The following is a 6576-nucleotide window of genomic DNA, read 5'->3' on the forward strand; positions in this document are numbered from 1 at the left end:
GTCGGCCACTCTAACAGAAATCCGTAACCTTTCCTAGTATACTTGAAGCTAGAAATGCCTTATGATGTAAACAAGGCTTATTTCCTGTTTAACTATACGGAAAGAAGCAACTGCCCTCCGCTTGCGCAAATCTGCCTGAATGTTGAGATGAGACCAGCGTCCGAATTAGAAAAGTAAACTATGGTTACAATCGTGAACCAAAATTAGGCTGCAGCTACCAATTTTATCAAAACACTCTTTTCTGTTATTCAAGTGTGAGAAAACCCTTCAGTTTCAACTCTGCAGCTCGAACCAAGAATTAATATTAGTATACATATTGCATTCAATCTCTGTGAAATGTGGTAAAAACTGGTGTTTGTAATACTTGGTCTGCTTACATAGTAGGAACTCGCGAGCATACGCAAATTCGTAGTCATCAATACTCATTTCCATGTTAGGAAGGAAACAGGAAAGCGCGCAAGATGACCTTGTCAAACTCAACGAATGTATCATTAAAAAGAATGAAATAATGGGCAAAGTGATAGCGTGATATATACTTTCGGGACACTGGTATCTGCGACGTTTCTGTGGTTGAACGCGATGACTCTCTAATTTGTATCATAAAGTACGTGGCGCTTCGTTTAGATCATGCCACAGCTTACGCATAGGAAAAACCACTCACAAGAAGAACTATGCGCAGAAATAATTACTACAACCGACGCATAAGTGTCGACCAGGCGCGTAGCCATGATTTCTTTTCGGGGTGGTGTGGAGAGGGGAGGGACTTTCATTTGGTGTGTGGGCGATCAGCTGGGATCGCTGCAGAGGAATGCTGAGGAATATTGCTGCAGTGCTGGGGAGTAAGGGGTCAAGTTCTTCCGAGACCATCTTACATTACTGCAGCTTCTGTCATCATCTTCAACGACCAGCACTAAATCCTGAACCCTTAGCTTACCTACTGCCAGTGCCTCTTTTTTGTATTTACTATGTCCAGCAGACTTGGGTCAAACGTGTTGTGAATAGTTATGGAGTCCTTGGGTACTTGCCTGCTGAATATTGGAGCCTTGGAAGACTCAATGTCCCCGGAGAGGGAAAAAATTATCCGGAATATTGGACCATGCCTTGCTCCCGTGATTAGAGACGGGCTGCTGGCACGGTATAGCTGAGATCTCGAGGCCCGCCTGCATTCATCAAGAGTATCGGCGGCTACCACGGCGCATTGAAATTTTCACCAGGTATAGTATTTCAAACATCAGAAATGTTCCCAACGCGCCTGAGCAACGCATCCTGCCCTTATCAACTACAAGAGAAGCACCACCCGGAGGCCAGCTGAGCTTTCTGGATTTTCAGATCATCTTTCAACATGTATCCTAGGAATGCCTCAGAATCTCGGAAGAACATGCTTCATATTTCCTCGGCACATTCAAAGTTTATAAAACGACGAATAGAATGCTACCATGAAATGCCTCCTCCTACAATCGTGCCCGCATCCAGTAAATGTTACCATACCGAATCGCGTCAAACGCTTGAAATTTGCAGGTTTCTCAAGTTAGCTTCTGAGCAGCTTAGTCTAGCGACTTCTCGTCAATTTTCAAGTATGGCCGTTATACCTTATATTCCTGGATTTACGCATTGGCTCAACAACAGCGCTCGCAGAGAAACCGCAGGCGTTGTCTTTTACACAGTCATTCACCTGGCCACCCTATGCAAGCAGGTCAACGCCGAAAACGCAAGAACCTGCTGCTGCGATAAAAAGCACCGGAACTTCTTCGCAGAATATAAGAAAAACGCTTTTTATTACGATCCATTACAATGCGGGAAATGTGAGGTAGGGCAAACCAGGAGGTACATAAATGACAGAATGCGTGAGCATGCCATTGGTTCAAAGAAACAACAAGTAGTAACGTGGCTTTTCCTTGCACTTCATTCAGTTGTTCGCTTTCGTTTTATCATGAAAGGGTAGCTAAGAATTGCTCTAACCAATGTACGCGCGAAATTTAAAAGTGCTAATCATGCATTATAAGGGAACCGCTTGCGTTAGTATGCCATCACATGCTCTCCTTGATAGAATTTAGACGTCTCGACTGCAAGTCTTGGTTTATGCGCCTTGATAGCATGCTTTACTTTGGCTCGTCTCGTATTTTTTTGGACTCCACAATTGTTCTAACGGGTTTACAAACGTCTTTTGGAGATACCAGTTTTAGTCTTTTACCGAACTTTCTTGCTTATATTTTGTCGTAATCGCTTGCTCTTAATATTATTCTGCGTTCTGCATCTGTAAAGTTGTGTGAAGCAACTTTACGATGTTCATTGATTTGTAATTGCTTTTTCCTGCCAGGCGACCGAGTGATTTACAGAGAGTGCTCCGCCCTTTGTGTGATTTGCCATATTATTATAAAATAATATGTTGAATCGAATGAAGAACGATTTAAATGCTAATGCATTGTCGTCGCTATTACTATTACTGCGCTGTTGTGCCATATACTACGTAAACCAATAAGCCCAGCTCAGGCCCCTGGTCAAGCTAGCGCAAACATGTTCGCCTTAAGAAGTAGTACATACCCAGTGGCACACACTTGGAGGTCCCAGTCATCGTGCAAACCACACTTTGTCTATGTCGCATACGATTCAATCAGGTTCTTCCAAATGTTTATTTTGAATCGCGTTCCTTAAGCACGACAGTCCGATGCTCTAGCCGTTTTACTATGGACGGCCCAGTGACCCTATTCGGCTGAGAAGAGGTTACCGGAGGACAGACAGACCTACGGCAAACTCAGTGAAGTTTGAAATGAATGCTCTGGACATAAATGTTTTCACAATGATTCCAATCGTCAAGACATTTCATTTCAAAACCGTTAATTTGTCTCATTGGCCGTTTTCTGGCAATGTTCTTATGCCGTTATTAGTTATTTTCATATAAATGTGATCTGCGATGCTTGGCAACTTCACTCCCTTTGCAGTTTGTATGTCTGTCTGTCTGGGTCACTCTATTTGTATGTCCGTGCGTGCCCAATTCTTTTTTCTCCAATTTTGTTTACTGAGTAGTCCATGGCCTATAGACTTGAGCCTGAGCTTGCTGCGCTGATGTAACGGGGTTTGAACCAAGGCGTCCGGCCAACTTGGGCAATTCATTTTTTGACATCCCTGCCTTCCTATATTACTCTCTCTCTCTCTTTGACGAGAGCTATGAGCCGCTCATCTGTGAAGCTCTTTCACGCTAACATCCTTCACTGAGTCAAGGGTGCATGTACTCTATGAACACTCGCGCTAAAACCCAGAGGCTTAAACAAAAGGAATGTAGCGTGAGAAAATCCGTGGATTATGCAATAAGCGGTAAAACGGAAAACAATAGGCGTAACACCAAAGGGCAAGAAAGCGGGGGTTTCGATCAGCTCGAAACAGGTGCAGGTGATGTTTTTAGTTGAGGTTACGAACAAGATCTGCATGTGGCTGCTACTGTCTTTGATAATAATGTCATTGGCCATATAAATGCCAGCAAAATCCCTGCTTTTTTATCGTCTTGGTTGCTCTTAAGGAGGTACGACTCAATCACGGCAGCAGGAATGGACTAGCATCATTGATGTCTCCGATGTTGATGATGTATTGCGACATACTTCTTTTACCGCATGGAGCTAGCATTTATGAGACACTGCAGTGTTATGATGTTGAAGTAGCCAACTTCACCCACTATTACCTTTCTTCTCAGGGTGATGTTCGAGAATGTTGTACTCTCCGTAATGTTCCCGCGGCCGGCGTGAAGTTTTGTACTTATATAACATGTGGAAGTACCTTCGCGAGATATAATGTACATCGTTGAGTGGAAAAATTGTGCTTCTATAATTTATACAACACGTTCTAGCAAACGTTTTTATCCAACTTGTATAAAGAAAAGAGCCAGGACAAATTCGAAGACAACTTATTTCGCTACACAAACCACAAAACAATAGCCCAATGTGTGCCCTGCGTTTACTCTTCGAGTTCGGCCGCATGTCTATCCCTGTTATAGTACACACTCGCTCAAAGTGATGTTTATTCACTGGGGCCCACCACCACAAAAACACAACATTCTAGTCAAGAATACCTACAAAAAACAGTAATCGGTAGTCACAATACGGCATGCTATTACTATTCTTTATATGGATGTGAATATTTCAAAAAGCCTCCCCTAACCACCCTTCGTACCACGTCCGGCACAAACTTGTTATGCCCGGTTTTGCAAAGATATTTCCAAAGTATGATTATTCTGGTACACACTGTTGGCACGTTGTTTAACTGTTGCAAGTATATTGTGTATATTTTGTGGGCAGTGCATAAGACCTAAAGTATTATCCTAGAAGAGGAGGCTGAAATTAGGTCCACACCTTTATTGCAACTTATCTGTCGACATCAATTACCACACACTTTCTTGGAAATCATTCATCGCCTAGAGCATAGCTCTATAGCCTATTTATTATTTTGGGTATTCGTTGTTGCAGCTTCGCCACTTGCCGCTGTAAAAGATAATTTGAAATATTTTGTGACATCATAGCAAGGGGGCTGAAGAACACTGCGATGTTCGAACATTTCAGAACAGTGTTTTTGTGCTAGCAGTGTACATCCTAATTCAAACAGTATATAATATTTCCTGCTTTTACATACCACTACTCAATTACATGCGATAAGAGTTTAGGTGCACTTACCTTTAATATCGTCCACAGTAAACCCGCTGCAAAATAGAAAGTCAGTGTTATTTCTTGAGCTCAATAAAAAAAAAGCCCAAGGGCTTTAACCAACATCATGGGATACGTAACTTACAGAAAAACTTTGATTGTGAACAAATAATTATTTTGTTTGCCTAAACAAACTGTTGCGCGACGGACGCCTAAAATTATTGCCTTATATTTCACTCGCAATTTTCCATTCAAATTTGTGGGATCAGTATCATTAAACTTTGTATTTATTTGCTAACAAAAGACGGGTTATCGCATTATTTCTTGTGCAATACGTGTGATCGTGTACGTAATTTCTTTCGAAGAAAAACGAATCATAACATCCTGATTATTGTTACCTGTAGGTACATTGATATTTTGTACATCTTAGCCTGTGACAATGCTGTATTTTACTATATGCTTCGCCAGGTGCTGTCAGCGTAGATTTTAGAGCGCAGCGCTTATGCGCCCGTTCCTGTGGCAATCGCCGGCGTCGGCGTCATACCCCGTAATAGAGCAAACGAGCAGGGCGAAAGACGAGAGTGAACGTGGAGCGCAATGGAGAAGGAAAATATCGGCAATGCTGAAAAGAGCGCGAGGAGGAAAGGCGAAAGATGAGAGTGAACGAGCAGGGCGAAAGATGAGAGTGAACGTGGAGCGCTATGGAGAAGGAAAATATCGGCGATGCTGAAAAGAGCGCGAGGAGGAAAGCGGAGGAGGGGATGTCGTGGAAGCGTGGGACAAAGAGCGTAGTGCCGCGCACGAGGGGCTTTGCGGCGATGATGGCGACGGGTTCGCACTAGAATCGCGTACATCGTCTGCATGGAAACAAAGCGCTGCATGATCGGAGGTTTTCTGTGGCGGCTGGTGAGAATCGAGCCCCCGTGTCACTCACGCGTTTGCTCTCGTGTTCTCCAGATTAGCGAGGCCGTCGCGCCCCACTTCGCTCCGTTTGCAACGAACCGCACGACATAGATTATCCACGCTAGGCAGTATAGCGTGAAATGAAAACACGTTTACAGCTTCGCTCAAATTTGCCATTAGAAAGTATCGTAATCACAGGTGAATTGTTTCGTAGTTCTAAACATTCTTACGCATGTGCGGACTTAAACAAGAGAATTTGTCACTGCAGTCAATTATACAATTTGATTGCATAATATAAAGGTGCACTAATAAGGCCAGATCTTCAAATGACGATGGAATTCAAATGAGGTTGTGCATTCACAAGGCCCAAGGAATCAAAACAAACTTTAGCCAAACAATTCAAAAATACGGTACAGTATAAGGTTTTAATACTTATAGTGATAGGTCACCAGTCTTCGTCCGCTAGCGGCATAATTTTTCTTGAGAATTTTCCTGGCTAATTAAGAAATGGTTTTCTGCAAACATATGTGGAAAAATTTTATTCATACCCGCCGTGGTTGCTCAGTAATCTGGCCACGGCGGCCGCATTTCGATGGGGGTGAAATTCGAAAACACCCGTGTACTTAGATTTATGTGCACGTTAAAGAACCTCAGGTGGTCGGAATTTCCGGAGTCCTCCACTACGGCGTGCCTCATAATCAGAAAGTGGTTTTGGCACGTAAAACCCCATAATTAAAAAAAAATTATTCAGTCCTTCTGAATGTCCTATAATCTATGTAATCAAAATTTCCGCCACTCAGCCGCGGCCTCTGTTGTCCGAAGAGTTCCGCTTGAGTCCGATAACACGCACCAGGGATGTGCAGATTAAAGAAACAAACCTTTTGCGCATCGAAACCCAGAAGCCGGATAGCAAGATAAACATAACGAAAAGAAAGGCAGCGAGCGTATTACATCTATGCACACTGCTATTGCACATTGCAAGTGTAAGCGCGATCATGACGCAGCCTTGCTGGTATAGGGAGACACGTTGTTAAATGAGCAAGCG

General features: G+C 43.2%; 1 long non-coding RNA gene across 2 annotated transcripts; it reads right to left on the reverse strand.

The window, feature by feature from the left end:
* Window positions 1-4328: 4328 nt before the first annotated feature.
* Window positions 4329-6047, reverse strand: LOC129385881 (uncharacterized). Of its 2 annotated transcripts, XR_011895399.1 has the most exons (3): window positions 5964-6047; window positions 4659-4684; window positions 4329-4469 (listed from the first exon to the last, which is right to left on the reverse strand). It is a non-coding gene; the product is annotated as an uncharacterized lncRNA (long non-coding RNA). The 2 variants fall into 2 exon arrangements; XR_008613368.1 differs by lacking the exon at window positions 5964-6047 and having other exon boundaries at window positions 4659-4751.
* Between the last annotated feature and the right edge of the window lie 529 nt (window positions 6048-6576).

The sequence above is a fragment of the Dermacentor andersoni genome, chromosome 7, assembly GCF_023375885.2.
Source record: "Dermacentor andersoni chromosome 7, qqDerAnde1_hic_scaffold, whole genome shotgun sequence".
In the NCBI taxonomy this organism is placed as follows: Eukaryota; Metazoa; Arthropoda; class Arachnida; order Ixodida; family Ixodidae; genus Dermacentor; species Dermacentor andersoni.